At 33.4% G+C, this 20,801-nt stretch overlaps 1 protein-coding gene across 2 annotated transcripts in view; it reads right to left on the bottom strand.

Moving 5' to 3' along the window:
* Positions 1 to 20,801, bottom strand: part of Adsl (adenylosuccinate lyase) — a 647,432-nt gene that overhangs the window by 497,672 nt on the left and 128,959 nt on the right. The window contains exon 1 of one of the 2 annotated variants that reach the window (XR_014127537.1): positions 2,962 to 13,310. The exons of the other annotated variant lie outside the window; for it this stretch is intronic. The gene's annotated coding sequence lies outside the window, so the exon portion shown is untranslated. Of the gene's footprint in view, positions 1 to 2,961; positions 13,311 to 20,801 lie in introns of those variants that run through there. 2 annotated transcript variants of the gene reach the window in all.

A 20,801-nucleotide genomic window follows, 5' to 3' on the forward strand; every position in this document is an offset into this window, starting at 1 on the left:
ATTCAGAAAACACAAGAAAAAATACTCGGATAATTTAACAGCACTAATTTGAATCCAGCCAGTGCGTGTCTTACACATTACAAAGCAATATATTGCTAACGACTTTGCTTAGTAATATTTCATTAAGACACGTACTGATTGGATTCAGACTAGTATAGTTAAAATTATTCGAATATTTAGTACAATTTACTTGTTCTGCGTACTGGAAATATGTGGAAATTTTAGCATCTATTCATCATTAGAAAATTTATGTAGTTAGATAATTTATCTTGTAAGATCAAAGTTATTGCAGTGTACATTCTAAGGTATAAGTATATACAGAATAAAATCATAGGTCCGAAAACTATCTGTAAACCTGTTTGAAGATAGCAAAATTATTAATATGACTTAATATTAAGATGAATTGGAAGCAAGGAGTTTAGTGGTATAGTGTTTACCCTTGCTGTGTGGATGCAGTTGCTTCGATGGTAGAGTGCTCACCTTTGTTCCTTCTCTCTTTAAGTTCATAAAAACAAAATTGTCTTCCTTATATGAAAATAACTAAAGATTTGAAGGTATGTTAGTTCGGTGCTCAACTTTTCTAACATAAAGCTGTGATTCTCTTCTCTTTTTATTCCTAGATTCCAAATCAAGAAAACAGAAGATTCTAGTTTCGTTTTATTTGTTCAGTGTTAAGAGTATTCGTCGAGTATTAAAAAATCTCTATTTCAATTCTCTTCTCTTGGAAAAAGGACACTCTCTGTGACGAAAGAAAGAAATGTTTAATTTACAAATGGGATAAAAAATGATTTCATTTTTTCTTTTCAAATTCTGAAGATTCTACATTAGTGGGTCTTTCCTATGATCCGTGGATAAGTTTGTGGTGTATATATATATATATATATATATATATATATATATATATATATATACGGTGTTGGGGGGCAAAAGCCCCAACCCAAAATTTTCAAAGTTGACGTCCGAAAGGCAAAAGTGAATGAAACTGTGCACAGATATTGTAGACGTAAAATGATGGAATACATGTTTCGTATTTTCCTGGAAAAACGGTAGGGTGGGCATGGGCCCCTTCAAACCTTTCATCATGAAATAACAAAAGTGCTAATAACAGTATGTCAGAAGTGCCTAGAGGACATGAAGAATTGCAACAAACATGAGTTTTTTTTATTTTATGCCAAAAACGGAAATTAGGAAGCAAAAGTCTCCACCCAAAATTTTGAAAGTTGACACCTGAAAGGCAAGAAGAAGGGGAACGAAGTGATTGAAACTGTACACAGATATTGTAGACGTAAAATGAGGCAATACGTGTTTCGTACTTTCCTTAAAAAAAGAAAAAAAATATTGGGTTGGGAACTAACCTTCTAAACTGTTGATTGCGAAATATGTAAGGTGCAAATAAGTGTACGTTAGAAGTTCCTAAAGGATATGAAGAACTGCAACGAAACTTTGTGCAAAAGTAAAATGAACACGTGCTTCTAGTTTGTGCGGAAAACAGTCTTGGGGATAAGGCCCCCTCCGAAAAAAGTAAATATTACCGTAGTTGCGGAGTGGACCGAAGCAAATGAAATTGTGTATAGACGTACAGTAAGACCTCTCGGATTTCCTAAGTGTCCGCATCCGATTTGCTTCAAATTTGGCACATCAACAGTAAACAGAAAATAAATCGACAGGTGTTTTTGTTTATGCAGAGAAACATTGTAAGATGAAAGGGGTCTCCCGAAATACTATAAAATACGCTATACTGTTTGTGCTTACTGTTGATGTGCCAAATTTGAAGAAATCGGATGGGGATACTTGTTGAACACGAAAGGCCTTATTTTATTTATAATATCTACACATAATTTCATTCGCTTCGGTCCACTATTTCCGCCACCTACCGCTTCGGTCCACCCGAGAGTTTCTTTCTTTTCTTTCCCCCCCCCCAGGAAAATACGAATCACGTAGTCATTAATCTTACATCTACAATATCTCTATACAATTTCATTCACTTCAGTCTACTACTTCTTGTCTTTCGGGCGTCAACTTTCAAAATTTTGAGTGGGTGCTTTTGCCTCTAAAACTGTTTTTCCGAGGAAAATAAAAAACACGGTTAGTTTATTTTTTTGCTTATTTCTCCCTACACAAAGTTTCGTTGCAGTTCTTCATGTCTTTTAGGCACTTCTGACATAATCTTATTAGCATTTTTGATATTTCTTAATCAAAGGTTTGGAGGGGTCCGTGCCACACCTAACCGTTTTTTCTAGGAAAATACGAAACACGTATGCCCTCATTTTACGTCTACAATATATGTGCACAATTTCATTCACTTCGGTCCACTTCTTCTTGCCATTGGCAATCTGTCAATCTTACAAAGCCGAATCCCTCCTTCGTAATTACGACGCTGTATAAGGACGCAAAACTCAGAAACAAATAAACAAAACTCAGCTATTGCTTCCACACTATTACATTGGTTCGTACTTCAAAACATCCCTTTCCCAACCATGGTTGCGACATTGATTAAACATAATGTTCTTGTATAAAATAAATTTATTTTAAATATAAATCTAAGTTTCTCATTAATTTCAATTAAGTTGCTTTTCAACTGTAATCGTGATTTACGTCGTGGTTCGGAACAACTTTTATTTCTCATATACCCCCTTTTCTTAATTGTGATTCCCAGTTACACCATGACGTATACGATCACTTGCCCATACTTACGGTTTTCAACTCACGATGACTGGGAACATGGCGGATGAAAGCATAAGCAACGTAAATAAAATATTGGTTAAGTTACACATATGATATTACAACAAATGACAAAATAATCTTTTGGTAAAACGAATGTAATGTTACGATATAAGCACAAATATTACAAGCATGTATGTTTCAAATACATCTACTGTTAACAACTCAGTATCAGTAACACAACGGTATGGTGGCTTGAATAGCAGATAATGTGGTGGCTTAATATAATGGATAACTCACGTGTTTCTTCGGCTAGCCTGTTGGCGTTGCACCTCCTCTGTCCTGTACTCAAATATATGCGTAGTTGTTGAAGTTGAAGTCCCACGTTGAAATGTTAACTGCTACTTCCTCGATGAGAATTCCAAGTTGTCGCCGTATTATTAAACGAGTACACTTAGGTAAGAAATTTTGATGTGAAGAACAACGAACTATCACTTCCACATATAGATAAAAAAACTTTGTCACTTTGAGTTTTAATATAGAATGTTTACGTGCACATCATTGACTATTAGTAAGAGTGAGTATAGGCAGCCTAAATGCTGCTTTCGGAAGCGCGTTGGAACGAATGTCGACGATTGCCTCGTCGATTAGGTGCAGAGCAACTGCCCCTATGTTCAGTCAGCTATTGTGTATAAGTTCTAGGTGCTCGAGCGCCCCGATGATGACGTATACTACCAAGTTCACACTCCTTGGCTGAAGAAGTGCGGCCATTTTAAATAATCAAATCAGCGTTGAGCACCACCAAGAAGTAAAGTGTTTTTGCGACTTTCCCGTTTCTTTCGGGACTAAAAGCGTTCACAAAGAGGGTTGTTGTTTCTGCGTCGTATGTCCATACATGGTTATGAAATCGAACGGAAGTCTACCAACACAGATGAACAAACATTCCAAAGCGGTGACAAAGAGTTTCTAGAACATTTTGATTTATACGAGGGTTGGTTAATAAAGTTCAGAATAAATCTATTTTCTCAATGTTTCTTTTAAATTGCAAAAAATGAGCTGTAGGACGGTGACATCCTATTGGGGCCCGAGCAGTGTCCGAGCAAATTGCTTCAATTTGTGAAGAGAACCCTGGCCGTTGAGGGGTTAATAGTCCATACTGGAATGTCACTTAATGATCATTGTATTTTGGGAACGCCCTGTATATAAATCAACCGTCACTGAGAGTTCACCATAAAGATGCAGTATATCGGGACTACACTGTATATGAAGCGAAGATCGTTGGGAACTCACTATGAAAATTCGACGTATTGGGACTGCACTATATATTGCACTTCACTAAGTAACTGTGTGGTTATTCACCCTGTATGACAACAAGCCACCTTTGTTAAAGCCACCTATTACGTTCTTTAAAGCCACCTTTTACTTATATGAAGCCACTTTTGAGTCCGCCACTTTTAAGTTTTAATTAAGCCACCTTTTGTTTAAACAAAGCCACCTTTATGCCACCATTAGTAAATTGTTCATTTTAAATTTATTTATATTTCTAGTTTATAGTTCCTTTTATTTATTTATTTATTTATTCATTTTTTTTTAAATATTGGTTTCTCACCATAATTAAATATATCTTAATTCACTTTTCAATCATCCTTTGCAAAGCACATGATATACTTAAACATGTTAATCCAAATAAATGTACAAATGAACATTAATATAGAAAATACTTAACTACTAAACAATAGCAAAATGTGTATACCGATTTCGAAAGTGTAGCCTAACAACGTAACGAACGGTAATATTGAAATTCCTAATACGTAGTTTGTATAGTGTAATGTGTGTATATATGCACCTTTTACAGCAAACTTAATTAATATTTAAATTTCCTTATTATTATTATTCGATTATCAAACATAAAAATCTAATATAACATCAAAATGGTGATATCAACTAATATTTTCATACATGTAAAATATTAATAATCCCAAAAGAAATTTCAAAACAAGAATTCACAAAATAACTATAATGTAAATCACATATTAATTATTCAAAATACTATATTTCAACTTATTAAACATGTAAATACTAAAAGAATTAAAGTCGAATATACTACTAAGTTTTAATAATCATATTGCTCAAACAACAAACAAAAGATTCATCGAATTGTTTCAAATAAATTTTGATTCACATGTCAACTCACTTTTTTTTTTTTAAATCAGCTTTACTCACAGCAAACGTGAACTTTTATTTTACTTATTTATTTATTGCAATAAGTATGCGAGCATCAACACTAGTGCACGAAACTTGTATAACATTGGCGAACATACGACCTTTGGCTGATACAATCATTTCTGAATCTCATTTTCAACAAGCATCTTATTGGCAAAGGCAAACTATAACTCCATTTTACGGGAATTAAACGCAAGCACCTATCGCATAATAAGAGGGATTTACAATCCACCTCTAAACACATTAAACACTTTCCCTACTCATCTAGGAGCAATCTAGGTATTCGGGAAGTAACAAGGAGTATCCACTTCCAAACGTGAACCGCCCTCTAATGGCCTTTGGTTTCACGGTAAAGTACACGTATGCCGTAACAATAAATTCAAATAAGAATGCCGCTCTATACAGCCTTTGGCATCTTAAATATAGCCCTAATTCATTTATAATGCTCAATTGCCATTCAGTTGAACTCAACGTATACAGCTCAAAATACTTTGCACACAATCATTTTGTTCTCTCGATGATCATTATCAATATCAACGTGACTAACAGATTTAAATCTGATTGCCTCAACATACTATAAGCAATAGGATCTATCAATTACTGTTAAATTATACAATGAACCAATTTCTTTCCATTATTTATTTATTTATTCATTTATTTATTTTTCAAATTCTCAATTCTCAAAATCCTCAAATTCAATCTAAATTTCGTTATAGTTGTGTGAGTTAATTGACAAGTGCTGATTCGAAACGATATTCTCTCCTTTTAAACTTTCGAACACAAAAATAATCGGATAAACAACAAAATACTTCGTTAATCACAATCGTTCTATTCAAATGAACCATGTAGCGAAAGTTCCAACTACTACTTTTCTCATATTGAAATGAATGAAACTCTAATAAAGTGAATTAAATGAAATTTTTTCACCTGTATGGGTTATTTAAAACAAACGGAACATAATTAGGTATTCTCTCCTTTGTGTGAGTCGTTGAGCGACAGATAAACTTGTGAAAATTATAAAAGCAAATTTTTTTTTTAATATGTTTTCCACATTAACATTACTTCTTCATTTTTTAAATGTCTGTTTTCCAGAATAATAATTGGAATATGCGAACATAATATATAAATGTAATATGATATATGAACGAAATTCAAATTCTGATTACATTTTTTCACTAAATATGCAAAATCTATTCATAAACGAGTAAAGTTCAAAACTGGACAAAATTTACTTATATACTAACATTTTTACATATTACATCATAATATGCAAAATAGTTAAAATATCAATCTATATATTTGCATTACATAACATAACTAATAAACTTTAAAACATTTTAATATATACATGGGTTAAACGGCGGTTAGGCCTTACATAGTGCCATCCTGAGTGTCATTGGTTGACAGCACAGGTTGTAAGTTGTTAATTAAACAAAAATATAGGTTAATGAATTGGTCCCGAAGACCCAAAAGGCACCGACTTACTATTTCCCATAACTGGAGTGTGCGGGGTCGTTGAGCTCCCCGACGATTTGAATAAATCGCTCCTGCACAAAATCCTTTGTCCCTCCCAGCTAGATGCTTTACGCATCATAGCTATGTCATAACCGGGTAAAATTTTCCAACCCCAATTGGGCTGTCAGTACCTAGACCTAAAGAAGGTATTTTGAGAAAATAAATATATGAAAAGGACAACAAGAATACCCTGGGGAGGATAAGTTCGATACTACAGCCCTGCACCTCAATATCATCAATCACTCAATAACTATTAATTGTTTTAGGCCCGCTCATACCTACAAAATTAGTAGGTTTACAATTGCATTCCTTTAAAGAGCGCTAGCCAAAAAATGTGCCGGCCTCCTGGCAAAAATGCACTTATCAACATCAGTAATATCGTTATATCCGGTATTAAGTCACAATCGGGAATAAGTCAATACATTTAGCCATATCGGGTGGTGACCATATCATTTACAATCAGAATGTCGTATTCGTTATTCAATTAATTTTACTTTAATAATTATTATTCACATTTCCTCAATTTCTAAAATATGCTCGTTTCAAAATTTAAAACCATATTTATCAAATTTTATCCAAAATCAGACCAATAATGTTAATGAATTCAAAACTAATGGTAAATTTAATTGTTAATTTTCCGTAATATTTTATAACTTGTTCATTAAACATTAATACAATTTAGCATCTCCTGTTACGTAATAAAGTTGATGTATTCTCATAACACAAATTTAATTCTGAAAAAACATTACTTGAAATCCCAACTGAACATCTTAAGTTTACTTATTTATTTTAACCTAGCTATAACAATTTATCAACAGCAATTTTGTAATGGACGTTTAATGGCGACTAACTGGGTTATGGGCACTTGCAAAACTGGGCTAAAATAATTCATATTGCGGTTGTCTTTAAAAAGACAATTCACACAAGCGGGACAAATTCACCTCAAAACATGGGCGTTTCTAGAAATACTTCCTACGCATTCACAATATCGAACATAAAAGGGATATACATATCAACCTTATGGACCATTGTCATTTAATAACATAAACACACAAAAATATAGGCTTCTTGCCTCCTCCAGCACCCTTGGCTGGGAACTTAACAACAACGAGGGAAAAATCAACCTCGAAAACACAGATGCGGCCTTTCATCGCCCTTTGCATCGTGTATACTTCGCAATATACATAATTCATGGTCCTTAGTACAAGCGTTTGCCTCTCCATAGGCCTTATACGCTATGATCGCCCTCTATGCGAATATCATTGCTAACGTCCTGAAATTCAACATCGGTGTCGCTCTTCAATTAGCCTTTGACACCGGCATTAACCCGCAACATGGAAACTACTTATTGGCTCCTTTTAATCCATTCTTGCCCATCATAGTTCTTAAATTACAACTGGCCTTTTGCCTTGCATATCTCAGTTACTTACTGCCACTATACGTCTTTTTTTTTCAAAACATTTCAAACTGAACAAAACTATTTTCACTAAGCTGAAATTGGTTTCTGATTCAAACTTACACAAATAACGAGAATACTTCAACATTGGATTCTTTACGATGCAAAATATTTTTTTTTCGAGAATAAATTTATTTTCAAAATTTAAAACAACACTTATCAAATTTTGTTCAAAATTACCGACATTAATGAATTTCAAAGTGGATAATGCTTTTGATTATTCAGTTTCCATAATACTTTACGGCCAATATATATTATACATATTTCCCATTTTTATGAGCCAATTTTGTTATAAATAATCGTCACCTAATTAAAACAAACACTTTATATATCGATACCAAATTGTGTCGGTGATCATTGGTAGTGCAATTTTCTCGCAACGTTATTATAAATGTACGTAACCTTGCGTGAAAATCGTACTACAGGAAAAAAGAAGAGAAAAAGTTATTTACCAGAATCCCAAATAAACGCAATTTATGATCTCTTTTTCGTCAATTAAAAATGAATATCTAATAAAATGTGAAATTTTAAGCGTCAGTTGATTATATATTAAACGTCACAAGCCAAAAAGGAATTTAGAAGTGTGTGTGTCTAAAGGCCAAATCACACACTAGCTAAGGCCCAATCGGACGCTACACCGATTTCGTCACTGTAATTTTGAAAGGGAATAGTAGTGACGCCTCTAAGGGTTGAATTATATTTTTCAACCTTTTGCCTCTTCTTAACTTGTAAAACAGTTTTTGTAATTGAATTAAATTAAGTTCAAAACTTCATTAGTGTCGCAACAAATACCCACTGATTTTACATAACGAACATCATATGTAAATAATTTCGTAAACAGATTTCTTAAATTCAACATTATTTTCAATTACTTTCAAAATCATAATAAGTATTATTTAATTTTCAGTATTTCGACGCCTAACCAGTCTTATGTTACAAAACTCATTATGCTCTTGGGCATACTTAATGACAGTCAGATGAAAAGATTCATTAACTAAAGGAGAAACATTCCTTTTTTTCTCAAAATCCAAATTTCATAATTAATTGTAACATTCGACAGTATTTCTCTAATTAAATTTCAAGTATCTCTAATTGCCTAACATCTCTCTAGATGCATGATGGTATGGGGACAGCTAAATGTTTATACAAACATAAAGGTGAATGAATAAAAACTCGAAAGAAAATACAATGGTAAAATTTTATTTATGGCATTTGGTTCCCAAAACTGGAAGCACCTGAAAAGAAATAAAACATTCAAAACATAAACATCCTAACAAAATTTTGATACAGAAGTTCTGTATCCAAAACGGGATAACCATAGTTTTCAAAAGTGGTGGGGTCTCATTAAAATTTTCAAAGTCCGAAATCGCGGTCTAAATTGATTACCTATTTAAAATTTCCAATGCTGTCCTTCCTCTGCTTTTCACATTCATCTCTCATCTCCAAAAACTGTAAAGAAAGAATAAAACATGGTATTTAAATGAACGTACCTGATTATGAATGGATGCTGGTGTTTCCTCTGGATGGGCGCGTCAGTGACGGCATGCACACACTTGAAGCTGAAAAACAAATTCCTAACTTTCGATATTCGGTGGGGAATAATTGAAGTAAAAAAAATAACAATCTTTATTTTCATTCTCTATAAAATCTTAAAAGTCATATTCGGTATTTAATTTTGCGTTTCTTCCGGGATTTAATCCAAGTTCGGGCAAAGTTCGCGCTTTGGTTACGTTACAACTTTCATTTTCCACCGATGCCGATTACACTTGTACGCCTGCAATTTCACACGCTTACGAGTACTCTTCCAGTTACTTCTTATGACTTGAGGGGCTTTTCTCCTCTTTGCCACGCATCTAATGAGCTTCCGCGCAATAATACGTCTTCGTTTACGGCGCTTAAATTTACGATGCCTTACGGATTCATGCACAGATTTCTTTTTACGTTTACACCTACTATCGCTGTATTCACCTTGTAATTTGCTGCACAATACTCGCGCGTATTTACGCTTTCGCCTTTTAGCATTCTTCGGAGTCGACGTACATCCTTTTCGCGTCTTGGCTTTCTCACGAGTTTGTTGATATGCCACTAACTTCGATTTACACTTAAATTTCTTTCTCCCACGATTACTTTGTGCCAACTTTCGTTTTCGAGAACGCTTTTGTTTTACTTTTGCCCTGCTGTTCGCTGCATACCTAATGCGGGATTGTGCGCGCTGTAAATACACTTTGCATTGAAGTTGACGAGCATGAACATAATCACGAACGATCAGCTGTTTTCGAGTAAATTTACATTTGAACCTTCGTTTTCGACAATTTCGCAATGATGACGTACTAGCTTGATAAAAGGTGACCATACTAGAGTCTAATTTACGCCCTTTTACAGCATGTTTACTATCGGTACGCATTGGGACCGAATTCAGGTAAACTACCGAATTAGCAAAATTCAACTGGTTATCGTGGGCTATCTCTCTGTTATTCTTGACCTCGGTATTACATTTTAACTTTTTCACGGGTGACAATTTCCCTTTATCTGCATGCACTTGAGTAAGAATGTTACTTTTAGGCTCAACTACCGTAAACGTTTCTAACAAGTTATTCACAAATAAAGCGCTTAGCGTGTAAAACACAATTCGCTGGATAGGCCTACACTTCAAATTATCAATCTGGAGCTGTTTCTTACTACCGTATTCGAAGTTAGTAAAGTCGGAATGGATCTGCAGTATAAAAATGCAATTCACGTTGGCCGTGTATGGTACCAAAGACAAATTTGAATCTGTTAAGTCGCGCAAGACCACTTGCCCGCGACGTAAAAACGACAACACTGTAACTACATCTTCACACAAAAACAACAATTCAACTCTTAAGTCTTCCCTGACTTCTTGGAGAGGATGGGTACGCGTATTCCCAACGCTACCATTCGTTGTGTGTGAGCCGTCGGCATCCCTAGCCGGTAAATCAATAACGCTAAGTATACTAGAATCACAATTGTCTACGGATACACATAACAAGCTTTTGCTTACTACTACTTCCACACTACGTATTTCCTTTTCCTGACTATAACTAACTCTCTGGCTTATGAGGCATCTATCTCCCGCAATGGGAGCCTGCGCGAATTCAAGAGTATTTATGATTTCACTTTCGCCTTGCACTTTTTTGCATTCAAGTCGTGCCATCTGCATGCATCCATGAAACTCAACAAGACTTTCCTTACATTTTGCTACACTATTTTTAAACTCAACAGTTCCTGCTTCAACTTGATTGGTAACATCGATTAGTCCAGAGTGTACCTCGATAATGGAATTATTGGTGGTTGTAATACCGGTACTCAATTGGTCGAATTTGCAATCAAACTTATTTCCTAGCTCTAACTTATTGTTCGCGCACTCGTTTGTCAATTCCTTTATTCCCTCGTTAGTACTATCAATTTTATGCTCTAAGCGTTCGCTATTATTTTCTAGTTTCTCTAAACTTTGCTCTAATTTTAGCCCAACTTTATCAAAGTGTTTCTCTAATTGTTCTGTTAACATTGCCTGAAATTGTTCTAAAATATTCGCTTCCATATTTACTTAACTTAAAACAAACCAAATCACAATACAAAACATGCAAAACAAACACTTGAAGTAAGTAACAATATAAACAAACACTTTTCTCAAACTACTTCATTATTTCAGTTGCACAAAGTTTTTATTTTATTTCAAATTTTCATTTTGTAAAAATGTTTCGATAGACAATCAACATAAACAAACACACTGTTATTCATTCATTATTTTACAGAGGCGCATATACTACTGTGAGTGTGTGTGTGGCTATGATCAGCTGTTCAGTGCTTTCGTACTATGAAAAGTTAGCGGAAGAAAAATTCGCGAACAAACAAAAATGTTTTAATTTCTTACAAAACAAATTGTACTAATTATATTTCCGTGGTAATTGAATTTACTTTCTGTTTTCTTTTCTTTTTCAAACCCTATTTATTTTCTTTCCTCTTGCTCTTTTCTTTTCACGAGTTAAAACAATCTACGCATAATTCTATGCCCAGTTGCCTGCTTGCAACTACGTGATTCAAATGTTTACTATTTTCGTATTTTAATAAATGAACTCTGAAATAATTAAATGCAGTTCTATCCGAAGATTAAAGTACGTCTTGTCACGGTTTAGCCATTTCGGGTGTAATCGTGATTTACGTCGTGGTTCGGAACAACTTTTATTTCTCATATACCCCCTTTTCTTAATTGTGATTCCCAGTTACACCATGACGTATACGATCACTTGCCCATGCTTACGGTTTTCAACTCACGATGACTGGGAACATGGCGGATGAAAGCATAAGCAACGTAAATAAAATATTGGTTAAGTTACACATATGATATTACAAAAAATGACAAAATAATCTTTTGGTAAAACGAATGTAATGTTACGATATAAGCACAAATATTACAAGCATGTATGTTTCAAATACATCTACTGTTAACAACTCAGTATCAGTAACACAACGGTATGGTGGCTTGAATAGCAGATAATGTGGTGGCTTAATATAATGGATAACTCACGTGTTTCTTCGGCTAGCCTGTTGGCGTTGCACCTCCTCTGTCCTGTACTCAAATATATGCGTAGTTGTTGAAGTTGAAGTCCCACGTTGAAATGTTAACTGCTACTTCCTCGATGAGAATTCCAAGTTGTCGCCGTATTATTAAACGAGTACACTTAGGTAAGAAATTTTGATGTGAAGAACAACGAACTATCACTTCCACATATAGATAAAAAAAACTTTGTCACTTTGAGTTTTAATATAGAATGTTTACGTGCACATCATTGACTATTAGTAAGAGTGAGTATAGGCAGCCTAAATGCTGCTTTCGGAAGCGCGTTGGAACGAACGTCGACGATTGCCTCGTCGATTAGGTGCAGAGCAACTGCCCCTTTGTTCAGTCAGCTATTGTGTATAAGTTCTAGGTGCTCGAGCGCCCCGATGATGACGTATACTACCAAGTTCACACTCCTTGGCTGAAGAAGTGCGGCCATTTTAAATAATCAAATCAGCGTTGAGCACCACCAAGAAGTAAAGTGTTTTTGCGACTTTCCCGTTTCTTTCGGGACTAAAAGCGTTCACAAAGAGGGTTGTTGTTTCTGCGTCGTATGTCCATACATGGTTATGAAATCGAACGGAAGTCTACCAACACAGATGAACAAACATTCCAAAGCGGTGACAAAGAGTTTCTAGAACATTTTGATTTATACGAGGGTTGGTTAATAAAGTTCAGAATAAATCTATTTTCTCAATGTTTCTTTTAAATTGCAAAAAATGAGCTGTAGGAGGGTGACACAACGATCCTCTAAAATTTACGTGACGCACTATGGGCTATAAGCCATTAACTTCTGTGGCCACCCGTGCTACAAACTAGATTTAAATATTGGATAAAGCATTTCAGTAGTAAGTAGTTGCCACAATACTATTATGAAAGTATTTAGTTCCAACGGTAACAGCTATGTTAGTAATACTAAAATTATTATTAATAATGATAACGAGTAAGTGGTAGTTAATTACGAGTATGACAACTATTTGCTACAGAAAGACTTGAATACAATAAATATATGTGCAAAATAATTTACTTCAAAACAACACAAGGGAAGGAAAATTTATGACGTAAAACACAATATTATATTACTAATATGAGGTCAATGGTGTGGAAATAGAGAAAACAGACCTTATGAAAGAACTGGGAATCAAATTTAGTAGGAACTTAGAATTTTGTCACCATAGAAATATATCATGGAAAGAGCAAGAAAGGACAATAGGCTTCATTTCTTTCTTTCTTTCTTTCTTTATTATTTCAGAACGATGGAATATGTCTTTATACAAATTACTTATAAGAACTATTCTTGGCATGGACGCGATGGTAGCGCCACAAGAGATTTTTAGGTCCGGTGCGGTTTAGAACTTGTGCCGCGAAATGATTTTTAGGATTCGTGCCGTTTAGGATTTGTGATGTGAAATGATTTTTACGACGTGCCGTTTAGGCCTTCTGCCATTTAGGACTTGTACCGTTTAGGACTCGTAAAGCGAAATGATTTTTAGGACTTCTGAGGTTTAGGTCTTGTGCTTTTTAGGATTTCTGCCGCGTCCCCACTAAAGCGGTATATTTATTTTGAGATTATATATTTGTGTTGCAGTTTCTGATATGTAACATAGCCTTCCTCAGACACATTATCCGAAGTCCTTAATTATCCATCTTAATTATCCGAAGTCCTTTCGGCGTGGTGTTCTCCTCTATACACTTCTTTAAGAACACTATCTGTTGTCTCTTGGATAAGAATTTCCCAAAGCTGCAATGAATAATTTACAAGTTGAAGTACCTCCGATGCTGAGAAGAATAGACAAGTGGAAGGACAGAAGGAGAAACGGCATATCCAAGAGACAGCAGATAGTATTCTTAAAGAATTGTGTAAAGGAGAACACCACGCTGAAAGGAGTGTTGAGTAAGTTACTTGTAAAAATGTAACGCGTTACAAGTTACTTTACTTTCTTAAAATGTAACGCGTTACTTGTCCCAAAAAAGTAACTGTTACTTTATTTCGAAACTAACGCGTTACTTTTAGGTCCGAAAGTTTGAATTTGTGAAAAAATCTTATTATTTCAATTTTTCGTACTAATATTACTACCGCTATTATTATTATTATTATTAGTGCACGTTCTGGATCGTTTTAAGTAAATGCAAGGACAAGTTTTTACTTGATAGCTATATGAATATTTTCATATAATGTAATATTGATTAAAATTCCATACTGCGTTACTCGTAGGCATGGGCTAGGGTGACCAGACGTACTGATTTTCGCAGTACAGTACTGTTTTTCAAAGATCTGAGTAGGTATATCGCTATATGTCCACATTCCTAACGACGGGATACCTTTGTTAAAACAATGGGTAGAGAGTATATTTGTATAGAAATACACTTTTGTTTAAATGACATATGATGACAGGTAATGGGTAGTGTACTATTGTATGTATAGAAGATACACAAAAGAGAATAATAAAAGATGTCAAAGTTAAAAAGATAAATGATTTTTAAAAAAGCAATGGAAACTTGTTGAACAAAGGTAAATTGTTATAAAGAATAATTGAAGTATAGAATACTTTGCAGCTGTATGTTTTAAAATAATAAAAGAGAAACCTTGGAAAATCATTGAACAAGGGTAGTTTGTTATAAAGAATAATAAAACTACCCAACACATTGTAGTTGCATGAAAAGAATAATAAAAGAGAAACCTCGCAGCTGTATGCTTTAAAGAATAATAATTTAGGTGATGAACAATAGTGGATTGTTATAAAGAAAAATAAGTTTTTAACCCGGCTGCGGAAACGCGGACGCGGCGCGGGGGCGCGAACGGAAATTACCCGCATGCGCGGGCGCGTGACGTCATTTGAAATTTTTATTTAAATATCGGTTTTAAAAAAGGCATGTATAGTTTTGTTAGCAATGGAGAACCGTACGTTTGTAGAAGACATTGATGTGAAGCATAAGTTAGACGCTGAGAATGAATATCCAGATTCTCCAGATTGTACAATTAATGAAAATGAATTAGAAAGATATGAAAACGAAAATATAAAAGTTTATACAAGTGATAGTGAGGAGGAATTAGATAATGAAGTGTATGAATTTTCGCAAGACAACTCAGAGATTTTGAGGCGGAATCAAATGACGAAGTGGTATCAAATGTGGATACGCCGCCATGTTCACCTGCTTTATCAGAATTAAGTTGGAACTGTGAATGTGGTGTTAACTATGTGGATGTGAACTGTGTTAGAGAATGCATTGTGAAATGGAAACCAAATGATTATTTGATATGTTATGCATGTTATTGGCATGATACATGTGAATGGTCTCATGAATGTTTTTATTGTAATGAAGACGTTTTAGACATTTGTGCTTGGTCTTTGTTAGTGAATCCTTGTGTACAGGAGGAACTGTTTGAGATTTATGCAAAAACATACAGTTATTACACCATCAACAAGAGATTATTTTAATATTATATTTGGTGAATTTTCAGTGGATGTGAATGTACGAAAAGAACTTTTAAGTATTTTTCTTGAAAAAGACAGATCGAACGACTATAGTGAGGTGTGTTAAGAAAACGTACTGTACATAATGTATTTCGAAAATAATTTTTGTGTATCATGCAGTGAAGAACATATTAGTGAAGTTTGTGTTTTAAAAACTATAAGTGCATACTTACGCTTTAATAATATTTTTGTGAACAAGTCTGCATCTTGAACATCAATGTTTATTTCTTCATGATATTGGAACTTTTGCTGTAGAACATTTATCCAACGATATAACTCTTATTGATTTATTTGAAGTGTTTGAAGAACATCATAGTGAAATTTCAAGTATAAACTTTATACGCAAAACGCGTGATTGTTTAAAGAACACTGAATTTGTTGGACAAATTATACCATTTTTCTTGGAACGTAAACAAAATTTCACCATGTGTTAATGAATACATTATTGACATACAAGGTTTTAAGATTTCAAATCATGAATTTATTATACGTGAATTTTGTTTAACTGCGTGTGATGATAGAGTAAATTTGCATTGTTTAATAAAATCACCAGTAGAATAGAATGTACTTCCGTTAGGTTGTCAAAAACAAATTGAATGGTTAACATTAAACTTACACGGATTAACTTGGAATGTTAAATGCGGTTATACTGTATCACACATACGTAACCTTATATATCAACTTTGTAAACAAGATGCAACCTTTTATTGTAAAGGTGCAGAAAAAACACTGGATTAAAAATATTTTTGCACTAGCTAATGTTATTGATTTGGAAAGTAAACAGTGTCCACCATTAAACACATTGCATGCAAACGTATTTAATGATTATTGTACATTTCATGAACAAAATATTAAACTTGACAAAAAATCAGGATGTGCATTTCGTAACGCACAACAATTATGTTATTGGTGGAAGTTTCAACGTACTATAACATTAAGTAATGCATTTGCAAAGTTGTAAAAAGGAAATGATATGTTCTTGTAAATAAAAATATAAGATTTTAAATTGTAAATAAAAAATTCTATTAAACTATTCTACTTGTTTTTCTTTTTCATTATATTGGTTACATGATTGAATACAATTTTATCATTTTATTTAAGATTTTTTTTGAATAAATTTAAACATTCTTGAAAGCTTTTCTTTCGTACAATATGACGCAAAAAGTACAACACACAAATAGTTCCGCATATCAAGATGATAATTCAATCTTGTGTGGACAATTTAAAATATATTTTACAATTTTTATTTAAAAAAGTTTTTATTTCTTTTGGAAATGGTAAAGCTAAGCTATCGAAATAGTACCCTCTTTGATTTTCATCAATGAATACACACACCCAATGTCTGCCACCTGAAGATGAATTGCTTAAATTTATAATAAGTCCAGCCGGTGGTTGCACAGTTTTTGGTATTCTATCAATAGGATAAATGCCATGCACATTTGCACCAGTAAGTTTATCACTAAGTAACACTTTTATTAAATCATCCGTGTACATAACTTTTGTTTTTTAAATTTACATCACTTCACTTTACATCACTTTATACGCGTATATGTTGGAAGACCTAGTGGAGTATATGGAATATTCTCATAAAACGAAATAACATGTTTAAAATATTAATGACAGATTTTTTAATAACTTTTCCAAAAACGATGAATGGTGCTAACGCATAAAAATACTTTTGACAAACTTCATAGTATGATACCATGCAACTCTTTGAATAATCAAGCAAAAATATTACAATATAGAATGTTTAACACACTTTGTACCAGTAGGGCACATGTAATTGATATGCTTAGAAGTGAACAGTTATACTTCTTTTATTAAAATGATACTTTTAAAAAGTATTATCAGTATATATATTTCTATCTTTATCAATTTGAATTAAAGAATCAAACTTGGTGTATACATGTTATAGGTTCAGTTAAATTTTCAGAAAAGGAAACTTTAACATTTACAGGTGCATCACGCACAAGGTCCCACGTTCAATCATCTAATGTTGCTGTAGGCGATAGAATAAATGCATAAAGAGTATAGCCGTGTGGATATTCTTCAGGAGTAATAGTCTGTGCATCATCTTTATAATATAAACCAGTACCGGAAAACAGAGAATGGTAACTTAGAAGGTACAAATTGTTTTTAAAATCGGGGGTGAGGGGACTGGGAGGAAAAGATTTTGATCCAACTTGTAGCTGCAGTTTGTTAACGTTAAAGTGTTGAAAATGAAATAGATTTAGTTCAGATTTTCCATTAAATGCCGAATTGGAAACAAATCCGATAACAACACCTTTAGGTACGTTACTCAGGAAAATATTATCAAGATTGTATGAATTAACGTTTGCAAAAATAGTACACGATCTTGTTTGTACTCTTGTAAGGGGATATTTTGTTGTTTCATGATTCATATTAGTATTGATTTCCATTAACAAATGAGATGCAACATCAATGCGAGGTATATGCAGAGTAACATCTTTAAGTTTTACTTTATAAGAAGTATTTGCAGGAGATAATAAACAAAAAGCATCTTTACTACGATGTAATTTTATACGAAGACCTACTTTATTTACAAGTGCTCTTGGTAATCCAGCAATATCTGTATACAGACGACCATACATTTCAAACGATTACTATTTTTAATATAAATAGCACGTTGTTGAAAACGTACATTAGCATTACCAATGGTATCAAATTGTTTAGCGGTATCTATATACCACATACCTAATTTCAAATGTGTATCAGAAGCATCACGGGAATAATTTAATAATGTTTCAAGGTACGCACGATAAGGATAAAATCCTGATGAAGTAATTAATTTATCATTTAATGAAATGTCAATTTGACTAAATAATGAATGTAGGAAATTATTTGTTGGTGCTACAACATCAGTGTCAGCTAAAGGTGTGTCATCAGGTTTTGTAATTTTACAACGTACGTAAAGATAAAGATATGCAGTATGAATTAATTCTCCTGTTTCACCGGGAAAAAAATTCAATAGGTCCATCAGAACTTAATGTTGAAATTGGACGGTATTCAGCATTAAAGCAAGATTCAATTGCAGTTTGTGTCATTGGAGTACTTAATAAATCGAAATCGTTGGTACAGCATTCTGCACTGCTTGAATTAAGTAGTGCCATTATGGAAATATATCTTTTTACTTTTCTTTTGCTTTTGGTTTTGTTTGTACGCTTACGTTTTGTTGGAGGTCCAAAACGAACAATTGCCGGAGCTTTACGCTTGCGTGGCCGTCTCTTACCACTTCCAGTTAATAACTGACCAACTTTGTTAACAGCTTTTGTCTTTAATGTTTCACCAGTTTCTTTTACACGTGCACGAACAGATTCTTTAAATGGTTTATCTTCTAATACATCACCCGCTACTTGTATTCCCGTTTGTAATGCTTGTCGACCTAAAGTTTTTGCACCCTGTTTAAGAAATGGTAATGCAAAACGAAATAATCCTTGGAAGAAACTACCTATATCATGTCCCCGTTGATATACAGGTCCTGAAAAGTATGGGATACCATGTCCGTAATGTCGTCTAAATTTCATTTTTAAAAAAATATAATTAATTAATTACTTTTTATTAGGAGAGCGCTTAAAATGAAGTGTAACACTTAGTGTCCGAGAACGAAATGGCAAATTTCGTCCTGCATGGTCTTTTAATAGTATTTCAATACTGTTAAATGAAAACTTTGCAAGTGGAAGATAATGAATATCTTGAAATGTTATAGTTTGCACTTTACCGTATTTTACATTTGATATTGTTGCAATACGTAATAAAGGTGCTTTTGTATCACCTAGAAACTGATATTGTATGATATCGGTATAAATAAAAATTTGATGAGGATATCCAATATCAACACATGGTTGTTTAAATCCACGTTTATACAAAACAAGATCTTTATGTTGACGAAGTCCTAATTGCATTGCTAATGTTGCTGATAATAAGGCAGATTCAGAACGATCACTACAGTCTACTTGTACAATATTTCATACAGAAAATTTTATGTCTTTTGATATTTTATTTAATTCATCAATGATATGATGTGCGGAGTGATAATATCCACTTACAATTTTAAATTTCTGTGCTTCTTCATTTTTTATTTTATACCATATAACATTTTCTCCATCGTTAACATTATAACATGTTAAAGGAACATGTAATTCACTTAATCCTACATACCAATCGGTTTCTGATAATTGAATATTATTTTTAGTTATTTAATAAAATGTGTTGGACTATTTGTAGGATATACATCAGTACTTGCGTTTGATACAAGTGTAATGTGAAAACTATCATCAATACTTTCAGAAATCATTTTCGTTTAAAGTGAAGTGTTAAGTTTGAAGTTCCAAATTCATATGGCAATTTTAAACCGTGCTCATCTTTTAAGTTTATTTCAATCGTGTTATAATAAGATTTTACAACTTTAACATATTGTGGTGTGTGAAATGGAAAACATTTTACATCTCCGTGCTCGATATTATATGCACTAACTTTACGAAGTAGTGGTCCAATATTTTCTTCTTGTTTTACAATATCAACACAAACAATAAAAACGTTTGGTATATTATATTCTAAATTGCATGGAAATTTTGCACGTGTTACGGTTGGAACATCTTCATTAACTGGTTTTACAAAAATAGCATCTGTAAACTCTGTTGTATTTTCATTTATAAATCCAAGTAAATGTTGTAACCCGCGTGTCATTCCAATAACACAAAAATCTTTCAATTTTAAAGAACGTTTAATTCCAACTTGATTTTTATTTTTATAATATTTTAACATGCGTAATTCTTCAGGAATCATTTCTAAAATGAATGGAATAGAAGTATAATATCCTGGTGTAATATCAACATGTGCAATTTCAAGTTCATCATTAACGATGGTTTCA

The sequence above is a fragment of the Thermobia domestica genome, chromosome 11, assembly GCF_964235325.1.
Source record: "Thermobia domestica chromosome 11, izTheDome1.hap1.1, whole genome shotgun sequence".
NCBI lineage: Eukaryota > Metazoa > Arthropoda > Insecta > Zygentoma > Lepismatidae > Thermobia > Thermobia domestica.